Source organism: Amphiura filiformis, chromosome 18 (genome assembly GCF_039555335.1).
Source record: "Amphiura filiformis chromosome 18, Afil_fr2py, whole genome shotgun sequence".
Classification (NCBI taxonomy): Eukaryota; Metazoa; Echinodermata; class Ophiuroidea; order Amphilepidida; family Amphiuridae; genus Amphiura; species Amphiura filiformis.
The window spans coordinates 2877272-2897171 of record NC_092645.1 but is presented as its reverse complement, the minus strand read 5'-3'; the positions used below and the strand labels follow the sequence as shown (position 1 = coordinate 2897171).

The following is a 19900-nucleotide window of genomic DNA, read 5'->3' as shown; positions in this document are numbered from 1 at the left end:
CTTTGAAAAGAGCGGTATTGTGTTTACTCTATGATTGCAGACACACACACGTGATGAGTGCAACTTGCTCATATATAGTTCAAGTCGATATCAGTATTCAAAAATGGTAAAACACATTTAGTTGCAATGATAATCCATAATCTCGCTTGCACTATAAGTAGCCTACTGTATATTTGACCCGTAGATGCAGACGTTATTCCTACCACTGAAGAAACTACTGGAAGTGGAGGTAATGTAGTAAAGAAGAGTGCAAACGTTTGACATTCAAACATTCAAGATATTGATGTGTATTATTAGTAGGGCCGGATTTACCACATGGCACAGTGGGTTCGAGAGTCTGGAGGCCAAATAAATTTGAATAAAATTTGAACCCTCAAGTAACTTGAAGCAAACAATTTAGGTTACAGTGGTGGGTGGGGTGACTACCACTACTTCAGTTAGGTGCCGTTCAATGTTTACGTCAGGGGTGGAGTGGGAGTTTTAAGGGGGAATCTGATTTTTTTTGGGGGGGTGGGGTTGCTGGGGAATCTGATTTATGAATGCGGTTGGTTGTTTTTTTTTTTTGGGGGTCAAAACTACCACTCCCCGACCCCGGCCCGGCGTAACTATATAGAACGTTCCCCAATAGACCTTCAACATCGCGCGCTTCTGCGGTATATACGTGGTACTTACGTTGTGACACCATACTCCTTTTTAAACCGTTTGACGTATTTCTTTTCTTTCTTTGCCGTCATTATCACTCTTTTCTCATTACAGATTTTTAATGGCTTTATTTTTTTACAGATGATTACCTATTGCACTCGGCTCGAAGGAATATCAATTTTTTAAACGAATAACTAATACTTTTAGAAATTGTAAGTGTTCTTGTTTCAGATTTCTGTTGGAAATGTCCTAAGTGTTTTCTGGCTTACAGGAATGAATAATATTACTATCAACTCCTAAAGGTAAACTAGTTATTGTTCATTGTTATTTTTCATTAAATGAGCACACTTTTGCATTATGTTAACAATATACGAGGGGCAGTCAGTATGTTTTAAGAGTTGACTCGTGACGTCATTTGTGGATCGTTTTCATGGCATTTCTCAATGATTACATAAACACTGTACCTTTGTCTTTCAAACAACACATGTAACTATTCTATCACACACATGATTACGTAACAGCATTAGCATAAAATCAATGGTCTAGAGTCACCTGGTGAAATTGAGGCGTTTTTGTTAAGGGAAATAAGAGGCTGAAATGAGGTATTGTTGTATTTTCTATATTTTCTCGGGAATTAAAGAATGGAGAATGCTGCCTTTTGGAACAGTAATAGAACACAAACTACCAGTTCATTAAACCATGTTTGTTGGGCTGTAAAGGTTTTAGTTTATTTAAAATGCGTGGTCAACTATGTCTTATTTTTTGACAAAAACAAGGCTTTTCTTTCTTTAAAAATCTTGATATTGCCAAAAATAGCAAACGTGGAAATTTAATTTTTTGCCAGTTCTGTTGACTAATCTCCAAACATTTAAACGGGAGTCTCCCTAGAAAATATTTGAATCCGTGATTAAAATATAACTGTTATTGTACCATTGTTACATTTATACAAAAAGTAGTGGTACATAGAGAGGGGCCATCGTTTGAATGAGAAATTTATTTTTAAAACTTTTCTGTTCATTTCAGGTTGAGATTTAAATTATAATTTTCATAGCATTTTGTAATATTTTAGGCCCTATTTACATGGAATTTAGCAATTTTGGTGCATTTCCACCATGTTGTATCGGTCATCCCACCTGCGCATGCGCAGATTGTTGTTTCATTTGCACCAGTTATCATCGCACTGAGTACCAGCTCTCACACGTGACCAGTCATTATATTTTAGTCTGTTTCATTTTGGAGATAATTAATGTCATTTGTAATAACTGCTTTTTCATTTTCGCCATTGTTGCAGAATAATTTTGCTTCCATTCAAGCCTTAAAGTTGTTGAAGTTTCCATACGTCCCATTGCCACCAAATGCAAACGGAAGACCTAGTGTTTATTCCTGCCCAAAACTAGCCATATGAACCTTGTACTTTTGCTGTTTTTGGACATTGTAAACATGTGTTTTTTCTGTAATTTAAAAGGCCCGCCTTTTTGCGTGATTTGGCAGTGTCCCTAGTATATCGATTTTATGCTAATGCTGTTACGTAATATAATTTTTACATGTGTTGTTTGAAAGACAAAGGTACAGTGTTTAATCAATGAGAAATGCCATGAAAACAATCCACATATGACGTCACGAGTCAACTCTTAAAACATACTGACTGCCCCTACTACATACAGGGTGTCCCAAAACAAAGAGGCCCCTCATTGCGCCCTCTTTTTCTCCTATTCTTGAAAAGTTGATTAAATATATTTTGGTATGTAAAGACACCGTTAATCGTTAGCTTTAATAAACCAAAATAATTATTTTAATCGACTCACAACTTTTGAAGATATGCCCTTTTGAATAAAAGTACCCGTTTTTCACTCTGTCCACGGATAGCAAACAGAGTGGCTTGCACGATCACCAGACCTCAAACCACTTGATTTTTTTCCTTTGTGGCAAAATCAAGATCTTCGCAAACGTATTACTATTCGCAAGTATCCGACGCACAAGGATGGTACACAACGCAATTGATGCAATGAGGACCAGGGCTGAAACCTGTATTCGCCAAGGAGGCAACCACGTAGAGGGCAGAGCAGCACAGTAAACTCACTTCAGAGGATCCAAAGACAAACCAAACAGCCTTTTAGGACTACCTTTTATCCTAAAAAGAGAAATGACTTATGTTGTAAATATAAAAAAAGAAAGCAAGAAACAACAAAGTATTAAACATGATAAAACAAACAGGCATAAATAACCAAGGAAAAATAAGTAATTGCAAGTAAAGCAAAAGAAGTCCCATTCGGCATCCATTTTACCCACAAATTAATGACACTATTAACAAAATCCATTGCTCATAAACCCACCGGTAAAGCCCATTCCATAAATAAAGTTATTTTATAAAGTTATCATTGAGAAATGTTTGATATTCATGCATGGTATGTGTACTCCCTTTCAATCTTTGAAGTAGGCAAACCTTCTCCGTGGACAGAGTAAAAAACGGGTACATTTCTTTAAAAGAGCATATCTTCAAAAGTTGTGAGCCGATTGATATAATTGTTTTGGTTTATTAAAGCTAACGGCTTAAGGGCGCAATGAGGGGCCTCTCTTTTTGGGACACCCTGTACATAATATATATTCCGAAATTTATTTTGAAAAGCGTTAACTACAATTTATATATTTTTTGTTGCAATTTTAATTGATTTGAACCAAAAATGTCAAATTTCAGGCAAATTTTTAAGCTTCAGGCATATTTACATACTTTAGGCATCCTGCGCACCAATAGGGACTATATACCACTACCATTGTAACAGTGTTGGAAATAAAGCGGACTATATTCGGCCAAATATATGTATGATGTGTCATCATCATCATGTATGATGGGTAAGCCTCTTCCCTTGTTTGTATGATTATTAGGCTGGCGCAGGGGCGGATCCAGGAATTTTCAATAGAGGGGCGCCGAGCCAACACCGCCGCCGCCACGGCTCGGCGCCCACACAAAGTCAGGCGCCGCTCTGCAAAAATACACAGAGTCAGGCGTCGACATATCCGAAAAATGTCTTTGTGCATGACTATAGGTGCTCTGGTTCAAAACTTAAATTTTCAAAATGGTGGCGGCGGCCATTTTGGATTTTGGCCTCTAGCGAAAAATGCCGGGATTTTCGCGAGGGACATGGTGGCTATTTTTTTTTTCTAAATGGTCCATAGAAGTCGAATCAATCGTCAAACCTTACTAGCCAGAGAGTGGTCACCAAATTGAACTTTTTCACCTAACTATTGCTCATGTCTCTAAGTACCAGACTTGAGTCCTGTTTATCAGAGACAGTCTGTGTGGCTTTTTTTTATATTGGTTAGAGCGCTCGTCCCGCAAGTGAGAGGTGTGTGGTTCAAGTTCCGGCACAGGCAGGTATGTCCGGAGCCTACTCTGGTTTATATGCATATGCATGTTATGTTCCTACTTGTAATTTCACGTTTGATTGTGCTGGTGTGCGATGCGTGATTCTTCTTTCCCCCTATATCTTATTTAAAGATCAATTTAAGCATTTAACACTCATTAAAAATTATTTTAGAAAATGATGAAGAATTAATTTCATCGACTTTTTATTTGTATGTGCGTACGGGTAAACTTTACCAAGGAAATAATGACATTTTGTTTTACCGTTTTTGCATGTTTTGTGCAGATTATGATGAGGACAAGGATGATGATCGATGGCATCGAAGTCTGTGCTCATTCTCTATTTCAGGCTTGTCCACAACCAAGCCATATGATAATTCCAATCAAAATTATTTCACGCTGTAAACGTCATATCTTATCGCAAACTGATAAATATTAATATGGAACGTTTCAAGGAGGATATTTTATCTTCTTCACATTGTTGGAAACACGGGGTTGGAAACTTAATGCACTGCCAATTCATCACCCAGTCTTTGATAAAGCTGGTTGAGCAAGTTAAAAGATCGGGCAGCGACGTTTGCAAATTATTGTTGTGGGGCCTGAGATCACATCAGACACACCAAATAGCATTCTTAATACGAGGAATATCCTTCTGATATCACTATTTTTTTTTTTAATTCGCGACATGGCAAATTATTAAAAATTGACATTTTTGACATTTAATAGTCATTGAAGTCAAATTCATAATTCTAATAAAGTGTATGTATAGCTGGTAGTCAAAGCCGACCATCATATGAAAGTTTTGACCTTTCATATTAAAGATATGCATTTAAGTTTCCAAAAGATTTCAAATTTTTAGGTGTTCTATGAAGCTTCGTGTGTATCTTCAGTACGTAAGGTCAACGTTTCAAATTGTTGTTACATTTGAAGAAAATCTTTTTAAGACTTTTGGAGAAAAAATATTCAAAAATCAATTTTTGTCAATGACAGAATAGGAATGAAGTATTTGTACATTATTGTACATATGAATACGTCCATACGTTGGCTAAATTGAGTTAAGCATGGGAAATTGTTGCTATACATAGGCCTGTCATATATATGAAAGAACAACTCAAATTCATCCTCTGTGTCTATTGAGCATGTGAAAAATAGTATGTATGAAAGAACCACCCAATTCCATGATTTGAGTCTTTTAACACTTTGATTGAAATCCAGTATGTATAAAAGTCCACTTGTAACACATTCATTGCTAAAGAGTGACTTTTGAAACAAAAATGGGGTTGATAAAGGAAAGTGTGTGGTTTATATTACATGGCAGAATGCTTTTCGACATTATACATACCCGTGTGCTTTATTTTGTATTATCTTACTAGTGGTAATCTCATTCTGACTGAATTTGCTAATTCCTTTATATTTTCTGCGATACCTTAAAATCTGTAAGGACTGCAACAGTTAAGACAGTGTCGTCTTTCTTCAACTCTTTCAGTCTACCAGTGGCGTATCGTCATAGGGACACGAGGGGAGGGGGTGGGGCACGTTTCCCCCGTCGAGAAAGTAGAAATCCCATAGGAATATTGCCAAAAAACGGCGTGTGTCCCCATCCACCCACCCCAATCCCCCATTGTGATGACTTACGCCACACCACTGCTGAGTCTACAACAAGGAAAGATGAAACAATAAGGTTATTGAACAGTGTTGTGGTTGTAAGCAGTTCGCTCAAGCATATCGATATACCAGTCCCTTGCCTTTGTTGATAAACATTGAGGTCAACTCATCTATCGGTTAAAACCATTTTTGAATAATTATATCGCGCCTTACTTAGTCCAGGCCCTAGCTAGAACCCGGCCTACACCGGATAGGGCAGAGATTTTGACACTTGATTTGGGTTATTGGACCTTTGAGGTTAAAGAATCACGGAGGTGCTTTTGCGAAAGCGGCTGCGAATTCGAGAGTTCCAAGATGGCCGCCGGCGGCCATTTTGAAAATTTTAAATTTTAGTTTTCACTCAATATTCATGTGTAATACATCATTCTATAGGTTTTTGCATACAAGGAATCAATTTCTGACATTATTTTTATGATTGAAGGTCAGTATAACATGTTTACATTCAAAATGGCCGCCGAATGGTTGCCAAAAGATGGGGTTTTCATTAAAATGCATTTAGAATTCAATATTTTAACTTATTTGATGTTAAAAATAACCATGGGATGCTGATATTATGGTGACAACAAAGCATAAGTCGTCTATGTCATTTCTATCATCTCCTGGATATGTTTAAAAATCAAAATGGCTGCCAAAATGGCCGCCAAAATAGTCTTTTTTCATTAAAATGTGTTACAGGAGTATTATAAAGTACCAGATTTACAATGAAATGGTGCCAAACATTGTGTTCTTTTGTATTCAAAGTATCCCTCTGGTAAAGGGGTAACAATATGACATCGGCATCAATTAATATTATCTCATATGGGCATGTAAACATTCAAAATGGCCGCCAAAATGGCTGCAAAACATGATTTTTTTCATTAAAATGGTATTTAAAACAGCATTTTAATAGATGTTGTGTTAAATATTTCCATGGAACGCTGATATAATGTTAAAGGGATATTTCTATCCCAATTTCTTCCTGCTCATGTGTTTTACATTCATAAAAGAATCTTAAATCCTAAATTTCATGCAAATCGGACATTCCGTTGGCGAATTATGGACTATAACATACCGTATATTTCAATGGTCCATAGGATTGTGTGTTATACTTTCGTTGGCGACAGAATAAAATTCAAAATCGAACATGTTGGCCGGTTTCTCTGGAAAGGGAATATTTGCAAGATTCCTCTTGCACATGATCATTATGCACCTAGTATATAAGGGGTCCCGTTGGTATGAGCATGCCGGCAGAATCATTTTACGACAGAATGTTAACCATATGCCATGAAGCTGAAAAATGACATCTCCTGTAAAAACTGGTATCTTGAAAGTTGGTGTAACAGTCATTTAAAAGAATATAATATACTCTTTTAAATGACTGTTACACCAACATCCAAAATATTATTTTGGTGGCCAAGTTGAATTTTAAACATGCCCAATTACCCATAAGTCCATGCTGTTTTCCTATTACTGCTATGCTATAATGATTATGTGGGAAAATACTCTCCTTTTATGGCACCATCCCCTTGAAAACCAGATACCTAGGTCCGTATGCACAAAATAGTTAGACCGGGTCTAAAGTTAGACCTGGTCTAAGTGGAACTTAGTTCCATCAGGAATGGTTCTTTACTTTTATTTCCTTCCTAGAGTAGCTAGCAAATTCTAAAGATTTTAATGCAAAGTTAAAAAATAATACAAAATAACTCAAGCAAATGTAAAGAAAAATGTCCTTTCTCCTGAGACTAAATTCCACTTAGACCAGGTCTAACTTTAGACCCGGTCTAAATCTTTTGTGCATACGGACCCTAGTGTCGCTGTAACAGATTTTGATGAAAAAATAATATTTTGGTGGCCATTTTGGGAGTCACTTTTATTTCTTTGAACTTACCCATGGGATAATTTTGAATGACATATTTTACGTTACCCTTCTGCCACAAAGATATTTTTGGATCTCGAAGAAAGCATTCATGTGGCACCATTTCCTTAAAAAATCAGATAAATTACATGTTGTTGAGACATAATATTATCAATTTAAAAACTACTTGCATGGTCATTTTGGAGAAAAAAAGAAAGGAAAGAAAGCACTATTGTTGCACATAATACATTATGTAAATTGTAAGTTGCTGGAAGGTATGGGTCTTGCTTAAAATGCCATATAGTTGAAAGCTTTCCATCCTGTTTCTGTTTTGCGGAATTTGATGGAAAACAAAAAATAGACTATGGGGCAGGTTGGCCCACTTGTGCTGGGGCAGGTTGCCCCATTGTGTTTATGGGCAAGAGTTATGCATACTTTCTCCATTTTCACCCATTTTGTGTCAAATGAAGCAAAATACAATTTACACACCAACACTAGTCAGTTCCATGGATAAAATTGTTCAAAGGCGGAGTATAGTACAACAAAATCTATATTGTTGTCCTATTTGAGCACTTTTTGACTGGAAATAGCAATATTTCAATATCATATTTCTTTATAATTGGGAATTTGTACATAAAAAGTAATTCATCACTCAGAATAGTTAATAATGAACAAAAAAGTCAATTACAATTGTTATCCACAGCCTTTCAGTTTTTCGTTATGGGTTTTATAAGATGATTGGTTAACGTTATTTCCTTGATTTTAGCTATTTCCTCAAGAATGACCCATGATGGCGCAAAATGAATTTTATTTTTTGAGTATCTTGGAACTATGATAGGTGATATCTTACCGCAGTTGTAACTTTAGAATGTTTTATTGGAAAGAAATATGGCAATAACACACGGTTGTGCATAGAGGGCCAACCTGCCCTGTTTGGTGGGCCAACCTGCCCCGGCCTGGTTAATTTTCTTTTCGCTCTCTCCTACAACTACTATAACTTTTGTATAAGTCACAGAGCCATATAAATTTGTTAGCATTTACCTAGAGTAAACAGCTCTCAAGTATCAAATTGAGAGCCTCCTAACCCACAAACTGAGCTCTCCAGATAAGTGGGGAAAAGGGGCCAACCTGCCCCGGTCTCCCTTACTAGGTGCATAATGATCATGTGCAAAAGGAATCTTGCAAATTTATCTTATAAATTTATAATTTATATCTAGAGAAACGGGCCGAAATGTTCGATTTTGAATTTCATTCTGTCGACAACGAAAGTATCACACACAATCCTATGGACCATTGAAATATATGTTATAGCCCATAATTCGCCAACTGAATGTTTGATTTGCATGAAAATTTGGGTTTAGGTTTCTTTCATGAATGTAAAAACACATGAGCAGGAAGAAATTTGGATAGAAATACTCCTTTAACATTATATCAGCGTTCAATGAAAATATTTAACACAACATCTATTAAAATGCTGTTTTAAATATCATTTTAATGAAAAAATCATGTTTTTGCAGCCATTTTGGCGGCCATTTTGAATGTTTACATGCCCATGAGATCATATTAATTGATGCTGATGTCATATTGTTACCCCTTTACCAGAGAGATACTTTGAATACAAAAGAACACAATGTTTGGCACCATTTCATTGTAAATCTGGTACTTCATAATACTCCTGTAACACATTTTAATGAAAAAGACGATTTTGGCGGCCATTTTGGCAGCCATTTTGATTTTTAAACATATCCAGGAGATGATAGAAATGACATAGACAACTGACCATAATATCAGCAACCCATGGTTATTTTTAACATCAAATAAGTTAAAATATTGAATTCTAAATACATTTTAATGAAAACCCCATCTTTTGGCAACCATTTGGCGGCCATTTTGAATGTAAACATGTTATACTGACCTTCAATCATAAAAATAATGTCAGAAATTGATTCCTTGTATGCAAAAACCTATAGAATGATGTATTACACATGAATATTGAGTGAAAACTAAAATTTAAAATTTTCAAAATGGCCGCCGGCGGCCATCTTGGATTTCTCGAATTCGCAGCCGCTTTCGCAAAAGCACCTCTGTGATTCGTTAACCTCAAAGGTCCAATAACCCAAATCAAGTGTCAAAATCTCTGCCCTATCCGGTGTAGGCCGGGTTCTAGCTAGGGCCAGGACTAACTAGTACGTTCGTGCGGTACCTCTGCATTGAACCATAGATGTGAAAGAACAGGGATCGTAATTCTATAGAATATGCATATCATACTGATCATTCGCACCTGTACGATTAACTACAATTTATATATTTTTTGTTGCAATTTATTAATTGATTTGAACCAAAAATGTCTAATTTCAGGCAAATTGTTAAGCTTCATGCATATTTACATACTTCGGGCATCCTGCGCACCAATAGGGACTATATACCACTACCAGTGTAACAGTGTTGGAAATAAGGCGGACTATATTGGGCCAAATATATGTATGATGTGTCATCATCATGTATGATGGGTAAGCCTCTTCCCTTGTTTGTATGATTAGGCTGGCGGGTAAGCATCATTAATTGATCTCGTGTGCAATGTGTGGTTTGTACTGCTTACCCTGACTGCTCATATCTCTAAGTACCAGACTTGAGTCCTGTTTATCAGAGACAGTCTGTGTGGCTTATTGGTTAGAGCGCTCGCCCCGCAAGTGAGAGGTGTGTGGTTCAAGTTCCGGCACAGGCAGGTATGTCCGGAGCCTACTCTGGTTTATATGCATATGCATGTTATGTTCCTACTTGTAATTTCACGTTTGATTGTGCTGGTGTGCGATGCGTGATTCTTCTTTCCCCCTATATCTTATTTAAAGATCAATTTAAGCATTTAACACTCATTAAAAATTATTTTAGAAAATGATGAAGAATTAATTTCATCGACTTTTTATTTGTATGTGCGTACGGGTAAACTTTACCAAGGAAATAATGACATTTTGTTTTACCGTTTTTGTGCAGATTATGATGAGGATAAGGATGATGATCGATGGCATCGAAGTATGTGCTCATTCTCTATTTCAAGCTATATGGTAATTCCAATTAGTATTATTTCACGCTGTCGACGTCATATCTTATCGCAAACTGATAATATTGATATTGAATGTTTCAAGGAGGACCGATATCTATATCTTCTTCACATTGTTGGTTGGAAATGTATGCACTGCTAATTCATCACCTAGTCTTCGATAAAGCTGCTTGAGCAAGTTAAGGGATCGGACAACGACGTTTGCACAGTACTTTTGTGGGACCTGAGTGCAGACGCACCAAACAGCATTCTGAATACGAGGAATGTCCTTCTGATATTTTTTGAAATTTGTAAACTTGTATAGCTGGGAGGAAAAGCTGACCATCATATGAGAATTTTGACCTTTCAATTGAAGATATGCATTAAGTTACCAAAAACCCTCAAATTTTTAGGTCTTTATGAAGCTTCATGATTGTCATATCTTCAGTACGTAAGGTCAACGTTAAGTTGTTGTTGCATTTGAAGAACATCTTTTTAAGACTTTTTAGGAAAAATTATTCAAAAGTTAATTTTTGTCAATGACAGGATATGAATGAAGTGTGGCACGTGGGTACATTATTGTACATACATGTATATCTATCATAACTAGTAAGGATTACAAATTTGGACTGTACTATTCATTCATGCATGTAAAGCATTTGAGATCGTACACTACGAATCAGCCGTAAAGTCGGCCCGGTCAATTTTGTTTTAATTCGTGTTTAGAAAATATATACCGTATCATAAGCTTTAAAATGGTATATCATTTGACTTCAAACGATATCCAGAAGCGAGGTTATGGTTAGTTGAACTCTGCTCCTTTAACAAAATGGTACCTTTTTCGGTTCTACGTGTGTCTCTTTTTCCAAGTTGCTGGTAATAAATATCAAACAGTCATAATTGGCGGTCATTTCAAATCATACCCAAGTTAACGAGGTTCAGGAATGTCCTCTCATTGTTAATTGTTGGTTATACATACCTAGACAAAATACAAGCTTTGTAACCCACCACTTGAACAGAATTTAGCCAACGCAAACAAAGGCTAGGGCTATTTAAGGATTCTATAGAAATAGGTAGAAGACTAGGTTGAAAGCGCCATTTATAGCCTACCATGTACCAATAAAAAAATCAAAGGTAGAAGACTATATCCTCTTCAGCAATAGGATTATTGAGTGGTTTAAAGGGTGTTTGACTCGCGATCGCGCTTTCAAATAAGAAACACATCGCACCAAATTGAGGTACCTATGAATACGACCTTCACGCACATTTTATAGGCCTACTGTAACTCAGAATACATTTTGCCGACTTTACGGCTTATTCGTAGTGTACGGCCACATTTACACTTTTCAATGACAAACTGAGGGTTTTTACCATATTATAAATGCCTAAGGGGGCTGGCATTTTCTTCGGAAGGGGGGGTCACAAATATACTGGGGGGTCATAGAATTTTCAGACCCAAAATAGGGGGGTCATAATTTTTTTAACACCCAAAATAGGGGGGTTATAGAATTATTTAGGGCTGGTAACTCATGCGCGATTCTTTAACTTCGCAGATCGAAATGTGCGTACAATCTATGCAAATTTTTTAAGCGCTACGTGCGCCTTCTTTACAAGCACGATAAAAAGTTTAACTCTCACACTTTCTTCACTTTTAAGTTTTGACGCTCCGCGCCTTAGTTCCGCAATAAATAATTTTTCTTGAGTCTGTGTAGTTGGAAGGGGGGTCATAAAATTTTTCGACCCGCGATAGGGGGGTCGTAAAATTTTTTTGCCCGCGATAGGGGGGGTCATAAAAATTGACTCGGTCACCGACATATTTGTGACCCCCTTCCGAAGAAAATGCCAGCCCCTAAGGCAATACTTTTGGTAATCAGACACATCCCATTTGAATTTCGTTCGGAAAAAGTGATTTTAGACCTTCCCACTTAAAAATAGCACCATTTGGTTTATCTACCTCTTTTCCTTTCATTTTATCACCACATATTCTTAGAAAGATACGCATTCAGAATATATATCAACATTACGAATAGCTGGTCTAAATACCCGAGACATTAACCCTTAAATCAACCTTTGAAATTGAAAGTTCTTTTTGGATCACCCTGTATTATAAGGTCGAATTATGATACATACTATTAAGGGGGTACTACACCCCTGTGGTAAATTTGTGACTATCTTTGCATTTTTCTCAAAAAATAATAACACACTATACTACACTGGAGTTTCAGTGACTCGAGACAAGCGGTTTGTTATTTATGATAAGAAAAGAGAGGTACATCATAGCGGTACATTATTTCTTATCATAAAATAACGAACCGCTTGTCTTGGGTCACTGAAATTCCAGTGTAGTAATTGGATTCCTTGCCCCCATAATATACGTAAATTTTGTTACCACTGTGTTATTAGTTTTTGAGAAAAATGCAAAATTAGACACAAATTTATCGAGGGGTGTAGTACCCCCTTAATAATGCCATCAATGTGCCTACATCAGTGCTTGCCCATTTTTTTTAATTCTCACTCTAATTGTACCAAGCATGGTGAAATAAATTAAACATAAAACAATCAGTATAATTGATGGATTGAAAAGTTCAGATCCTATAAATCCCTTAATAAGCTTATACGTTTTTCTCAGAACTGGAGCACGCCAAAAAAGATATGAGGCAGACATGGAAAAAACAATCAATCATGTAGGTAAAGGCCATAAGCAATACTCACAAAGTAAATATAAGGATGAGTGTGGAAGTTCCATTACAAACCCTCAAGATTTTTCAAAGGCATTATGATTTTTCTGTTAACATAAGGCCTAAACTTGCATCAGATATACACAGTACAGGTAATTATTATGATTATCTTGGTGAAATTATATATATATTAAACCTATTGTTGAAAGGAATATTACATAATCACAATGATTATTGATAGGTTCAATCCAAATAAGGGTGCTGTAACTGACAACATCTCCAACTTTATCATAAAAAAGAGTCGCAAACGAAATAGTGAAACCTCTCACGATGATATTCAATGTATTTCAACTGCGTAGGAAGAGGTGTGCGCACGAAGTTGACTAGTCTTGGTTATATGTTTATTGAGTATGGTAATAATCTGCTTTACTGTCCTTATATTTTGAAGAGAGTTCCATTGAAGGTTGGTTTAAATTTCTGTATAACGCTGCTGTATCTGGAATAATTGACGACAAACCTTGCGGCTCTGCGTTGAACTTTTTCTAATTTATTAATAAGATCCTATGGGGGGACACAAACTGAAGATGAGTACCAAGAGTGGGCGAACTAAGGTCAAATATGCATTTTCTTTGATGGATTCGTTCCTTTAAAGTCTTTCTACAAATTTAGAGAAGCATGATAGAAGCGAGATTGGTCGAAAATTTGGCATCATCCTTTTTTACAAATCGGTACAACCTTTGCTATTTTTAACTTTTCTGGAACAACCCTGTATGACTCCACCAGGAGTGTTATGCAGTATATCTTCAGATTCAGATAACAGATGTATTGATTATATTGATGCCCATGAAATCCTTAATGATAAACAATTTGGATTTCGCCCTAAACACTCAACCAGTCAACCTATATGGCTATTTTACAACTTGTCGATAAGATCAACAATGCCGTTGAGACAAACGAAACTACAATAGGTATCTTTCTTGACTTATCAAAAGCATTTGATACCATTGATCATAATATACGCCTGCACAAATTTGAACATTACGGATTTCGTGGAATTGTATTAAAATGAATTAAATACTATATATGCAATAGGAGACAATGTCTTTCATATAATTCATGTGATTCTGGACATAACGATATTATCTGTGGTGTTCCACAAGGGTCGATACTAGGCCCTTTACTTTTTATACTTCATGTAAATGATATAACTAACACTTCAAATTAGATTTCACCATCCCGTTCGCTGATGACACAACTATTCTATACTCGCATCCCAACATTAAAAATCAAATCTTATCACCCAGTTTTTATATTATTGTTCAGTTCATTATTGTATGTTAAAACGTACATTTTCCCATTTAGAGTAGCCAATCATTATCTATTTTGGCCGGTTGACCTTGACATCACGCACACAATTTTAGAGGCCATATAGAGGCCCTGCGAGCTTTTATCGATTGGCTCCAAACAAAGGATTTGAACTGGTGTGTTTCACCCTAATCAGGGCGTAGTGAAGTCCATTCAATCAAATGTTGTCATCAACATACTTGATCGTTTGTTATGAGACGAACTGTCACGGTAGATAATCATGCTTTTGTTGAATGCATTTGTATAGTCCACCATATTTACGGTATGATATGTCATATGTGACCCGGCAGCACAAATGAGCCTTAAATTCCCTAAATTGAATACCTGAGTGGAAGAAGGGCCCAACTCCAATTTTTACAAAAATGAGTTAGACCCAGCATTTTATTGGCAGCAGACTGTTCTTCCTTGTGTGTGAAAGATGAGCCAAAATTCACTCTCTAAATAGTCTTTCACGTACACTTAATCATGGGTTTCATGGAAGAAAGGCCCAACTTCATGGAGTTGGGCCCTTCTTCCACAAATATTGGATTAAAGAGGAATTTTGTACATCCATGAAATCTGCTTTTTACTACAATAAACTTTCTTGCTAACATATTACATGCTTCTACTTGTGCAATTAATGGGTAAGTACCTAATTTCTGTAGCTATTTATAACACATCTGCTTACGGAACTGGCACTTGCCGTATATTAGTGGAAGAAGGGCCCAACTCCAGCTCGTATTAAGACCTGTACCGTTGCCATGGAAGCATCATATATAATTTCGAATGTATGTAATATTGTATGTTCATGTATTAAAGGTCCCTGAAGATGAAAACATTCTGTCTATAAAACTTTTCCAAATATTAAGTTTTTTCTTAATATCTCAAAAACAGTTTTGATGGAGTTGGGCCCTTCTTCCACTCAGGTATTCAATTGTATTCCGAGTTAAGGTGTAAAATGTGTACGAAGGTCATATTCATCGGTAACTTAAGCTGGCCGGACATCCGTCTCATTTTGATAGTCAAAAACTAATCAATAATCCTATTGTTGAAGTGGATAATAAGCTTCTACCTTAGATGGCTATAGAACTTTTAATAGCTCTGGTCTTTTGTTTGCTTTTGCTAAATCCTGTTCAAGTGGTGGGTTACCAGGCATTGTATTTTGTACAGGTATGCATAACCAACAATTAACAATGAGAGAACTTTCTTCAACCTCGTTGACTTGGGGATGATTTGAAATGACCGCCAATTATGACTGTTTGATATTTATTGCCAGCAATGTGGAAAAAGAGACGCATGTAAAAACGTAAAAAGCTATAATTTTGTTGAAGGAGCAAAGTTTAACAAACCATAACCCCGCTTCTGGATATCGTTTGAAGTCAAATGATATACATTTTAAGTTTATGATGTTTATTTTTTTTTTTTTTTTAAAACAAAATTGACTGGGGGTGGAATTTACGGCTCATTTGCCGTGGTCGGTCACATATGCACAACCTTTATTCAGCCCCGTTGTGCAGGTATACTGCAGGCCGAACACAGAGTCAGGATTACGGGGGCATGAACAAATGAAAATTAATAAGAAAAGGCATGTTAAACAATTTACCAATAAAATGAATAAATGGAATTTTATTTATCAAAATCATCAAATCAATATATACATTGTAAATATAATTCGTCGTATAAACTATTTGGCATAATATCATAAATACAATTTCATCTTATATATTATTTGGCGCATACAAATTAAATACAATATTTCATTATTATATTAAAATACTTATCTCAATAATCTATTTGCAAGTTTTTTCTTTAATTAACCATTTTTCTTGAATATGGACAGATCCGTATCCAGAAAAAGAGACGGTATGGGTTCTCGTGTTCAGTTAGAATTATCATATGTGACGTGTCATGTCATAAGGAGACACTTTTGGGCAGGTTATCAATTTTGAGGTTTTTACATAAAATATAGAGATATTTTGCTCCACAACGCCGTTTTCCCCCAATGAAATTGGACATTCCTAAGTGAAGATATTGAGTTTGTAAGTTATGGTATTATAAAATTGGAAATTGAGATATCGGCCTTTAAAAATATTGTTGACAATGTTGAGAATAGGAATTACCTTGAAAAATGTCTCGAAAAATACAAGATGCCAGTTATATTCCAGTCTAAGACTATCAGACAATATTTTGAACATTAATAACATCACAAATACCCCCGGGCAGGTTTTTGGCTATTTCTCCATTTACGATCCTGCCTAAAAGTGTCTCCTTTTGACATGACACGTCACATATACTACAACCACTCTGCTGCATTGAAAACTTTTGTAACTGTGAACCTGACCCATATTTCAAAATAAAATTGAAATGGTGATGATATTATCATATAATTGTATAAATCAACACTGCAATAGGGGAGTGGGGAAGGATGTTGGCCTATTTACGCTAGATTGTAGGATGCCAACATGACTGGCAAAAACTTTATCATAGCAAATGGTACACGACCCTCTGTAAAACAATGCCCCCACTTTTAACCAATCAGATGACAGGAATCTGTATACATTGTGTATGAGGTATATAATACAGGTTATGTTTATAGTACTGAATAACCAGGATAATTATTATGGCCATGGTCTGAAGCCGGCTAATTGGACAATTGGGGGGGATTGCAAAATTTAGAAAATTCCATAGGAAAATAGCCAAAAACAGCTTGTGCCCCCCCATCAGACACGGTGCTGACCAATCATGGTCGATGCCCCATATGATGACCCACGCCCGCCAGTAAATTACCCTACAAAATTACAGAAAACTTGACAGATCTGAATAGAATTTACAATCATGTTTTAAAAAGGTTTAAAAACGGAAATCAGTCCCCGCTAGATGAGTAAATGGGAGCGTTCACCAGGGCAGCGAAAAATAATTTCCTTTCTGGGAACGTGAACTGTTGTTTGAAATATTTTCTGCGGCGTGGAGCAGGAGCGCTGATATGAACACAATTATTAAACAGGTGGGGTCCAGGGCAAAGCCCCAGCGCAGATCTTAGAATTAATTTGCTTGTGCGCTAAAAATTGGCACTTTTTATTTTAAAATGACCAAATATGGGGTTAATTTTGGTTAGAAACCCATATACAGGCGTCAATTTTGTGGGGATGATTGTATGGACCATCCCCTAACAATATATTGGGGGATTTATGCCCCCTCCCACCCCGGATCTACCCCTATGTCATTAGCTAAAAATGACTGTTTGGAGTTATTACTCATTGGAGTCATAGTGTTACACCCAAATTGTAAAGTGCGCACATTTTGTTGATTTGTAGCTTGAGATTACAAAATTGAATACTTAACATTCGTGCTTGCGAGCGTGCAAAATTTTGGAATGTACATGCCTTCTTGTACATTTTACTCCGAATTTTACCCTCGAATTTTTTGATCCCCTCTATTAAGGACTGAATTTTTTTGATCCCCCTTTTTAGGACCCAAAATCCTAGTTATTGAACATTAATTTAGTTCCAAAGATGTGAACAGTTGAAGTTTTTCCAAAACAATATGCAACAACAAAAATTATTTCCCTTGGCAAATCAATGAAAAACCTGCTTTTCTGGGGAACGAATCCTACTTATGCTATATTCATTCCTGTCACTGGCGTTTAGTTTTATTTATCAGTTATCGTCGCAGAAAGTTCGCAGAAAATATTTCACAAGTGATCGTGTTCACAGAATATTTTCAGAGCTTCAGAAAAATGATATTAAAGATTATTTTCACGCTTGATTTTTTTTCTGCGACTCTGAATTTTTTTCTGGGAACGCCGGTACCACGATACCGGTGATTTCGTAGCCCTGGCGTTCACTAAAACAGGAGGAATTACTGAACAGGTAGAATCATTGAAAAGGTAAATTTTATTTATCTGAACCTGACCATCTTTAAGCCCTCGTTTCCATTTTAACTTCTTTCTTTCTTTTTAGTTTTTTCTACATGGGCCAATTTTGTTCCATTTAAATAAAAATTCTGCTGCTAAGCTTCCGATTTTCCGTTACCATGTTTTTTTATTTATTCAACCCCGTTCCCGTTATTTTCTAAATCTGTCTTTTCTTACATTTCCATTTTAGCTTCTATTTTATTTGCTGCATAGCTTGTGATTTCCCGTTTTCATGTTATTTATTTAATTCTGTCCTCAGTTTAATAGCTAAGTTATTTAAACTTCCTGATTTTATTATAGCTTTTTTCCCCTTACATTTCCTGAAGAGTTTCTTTCTTTCCTTCTTTAGCCTATTTCATTTTGTGACTTAGTATAACCCACATACGTACAGCCTGTTTGTCCTCATTTTGTTTTCTTTTTTATTTATAGTAGGCCTACCTCTTCATGTTGTTTGTACTTTTTAACACACATCTGTTTCCCGTATTTATTACGCTACGGTCGTTCACCCGTAATATCATTCATTACGTGACTCTCCGCGCCGCTTACGCGTGCCATGGTATAGTGCTGCGTTACCAGCAGCGGTATCGCTCTAGCCACGCGAGCGTGCTTGGCATTAGATACGCCCGTGCGACGCGCAGGCCTAGCTTAGTAACTGACTCTCTTTTTGTTTACCTTGGATAGCAACGGACCACATTTTCACTGATTTTGAGGCCAATTCTTGACCGTTTTCAACCAAATAAAGTTTAAACACGTCCCCGTATATTCCTCGATCTCCCGTATGAATTTGGCGACATTTGGATCGAAACTGACGGAAGCCTTTATAGCGATACATACATAGATACATAGATAGATACATACAACATTCCCCTATTTATAGTAAGATACTGCTAAAACACCCCTTAAACTCAAAATTTGGGTTGGTCAAGCCCGTAGAACAGGGTTTTCATTTCCTCCGCCTTACATGTGACTTTTACCCTGTTCATCCTGGTTGTGCTTCCACATATTTCTCACAGGAGCTGTACTGTCTCCAACCCCTCTATGCACTGGTTCGCTTCAAGTTCGGTAGTGACATCAATGCTTTTCACGGTGGCGTGCAAGTGTGCCGACAAACCGCTCTTGTACATGTGTGTGTACACTCTGTGAGTTTACCTTAATGCGCATGATTAAATACTCTGACAAGAGAAATACGCATGTACGTCACTACGGAACTTGAGGTGAATCAAATTATACCAATTTGGCTAAATCAAGATTTGTTATTCTCTTGATCACATTTCATGTAGGATTAATGAAGATACTTGATCAATTCTCCATATATTATAAATGGGCTATTCCAGTTGAAATCCATACACCATATGGAAACATGAAAGATATGTTCTTACATGTAATCTTCTACTATACACACAGGGAGTGTGAATTTCTCAATGGG

At 36.4% G+C, this 19900-nt stretch overlaps 2 long non-coding RNA genes across 2 annotated transcripts; both read left to right on the top strand.

Annotated features, from left to right (window-relative positions):
• The first annotated feature begins 617 nt into the window (after positions 1 to 617).
• Positions 618 to 11881, top strand: LOC140139345 (uncharacterized). The gene is made up of 3 exons (XR_011857091.1): positions 618 to 944; positions 9861 to 10012; positions 10494 to 11881. It is a non-coding gene; the product is annotated as an uncharacterized lncRNA (long non-coding RNA).
• LOC140139749 (uncharacterized) lies at positions 6966 to 7556 on the top strand. Its single transcript, XR_011857176.1, has 2 exons — positions 6966 to 7192; positions 7457 to 7556. It is a non-coding gene; the product is annotated as an uncharacterized lncRNA (long non-coding RNA).
• Positions 11882 to 19900: the final 8019 nt, after the last annotated feature.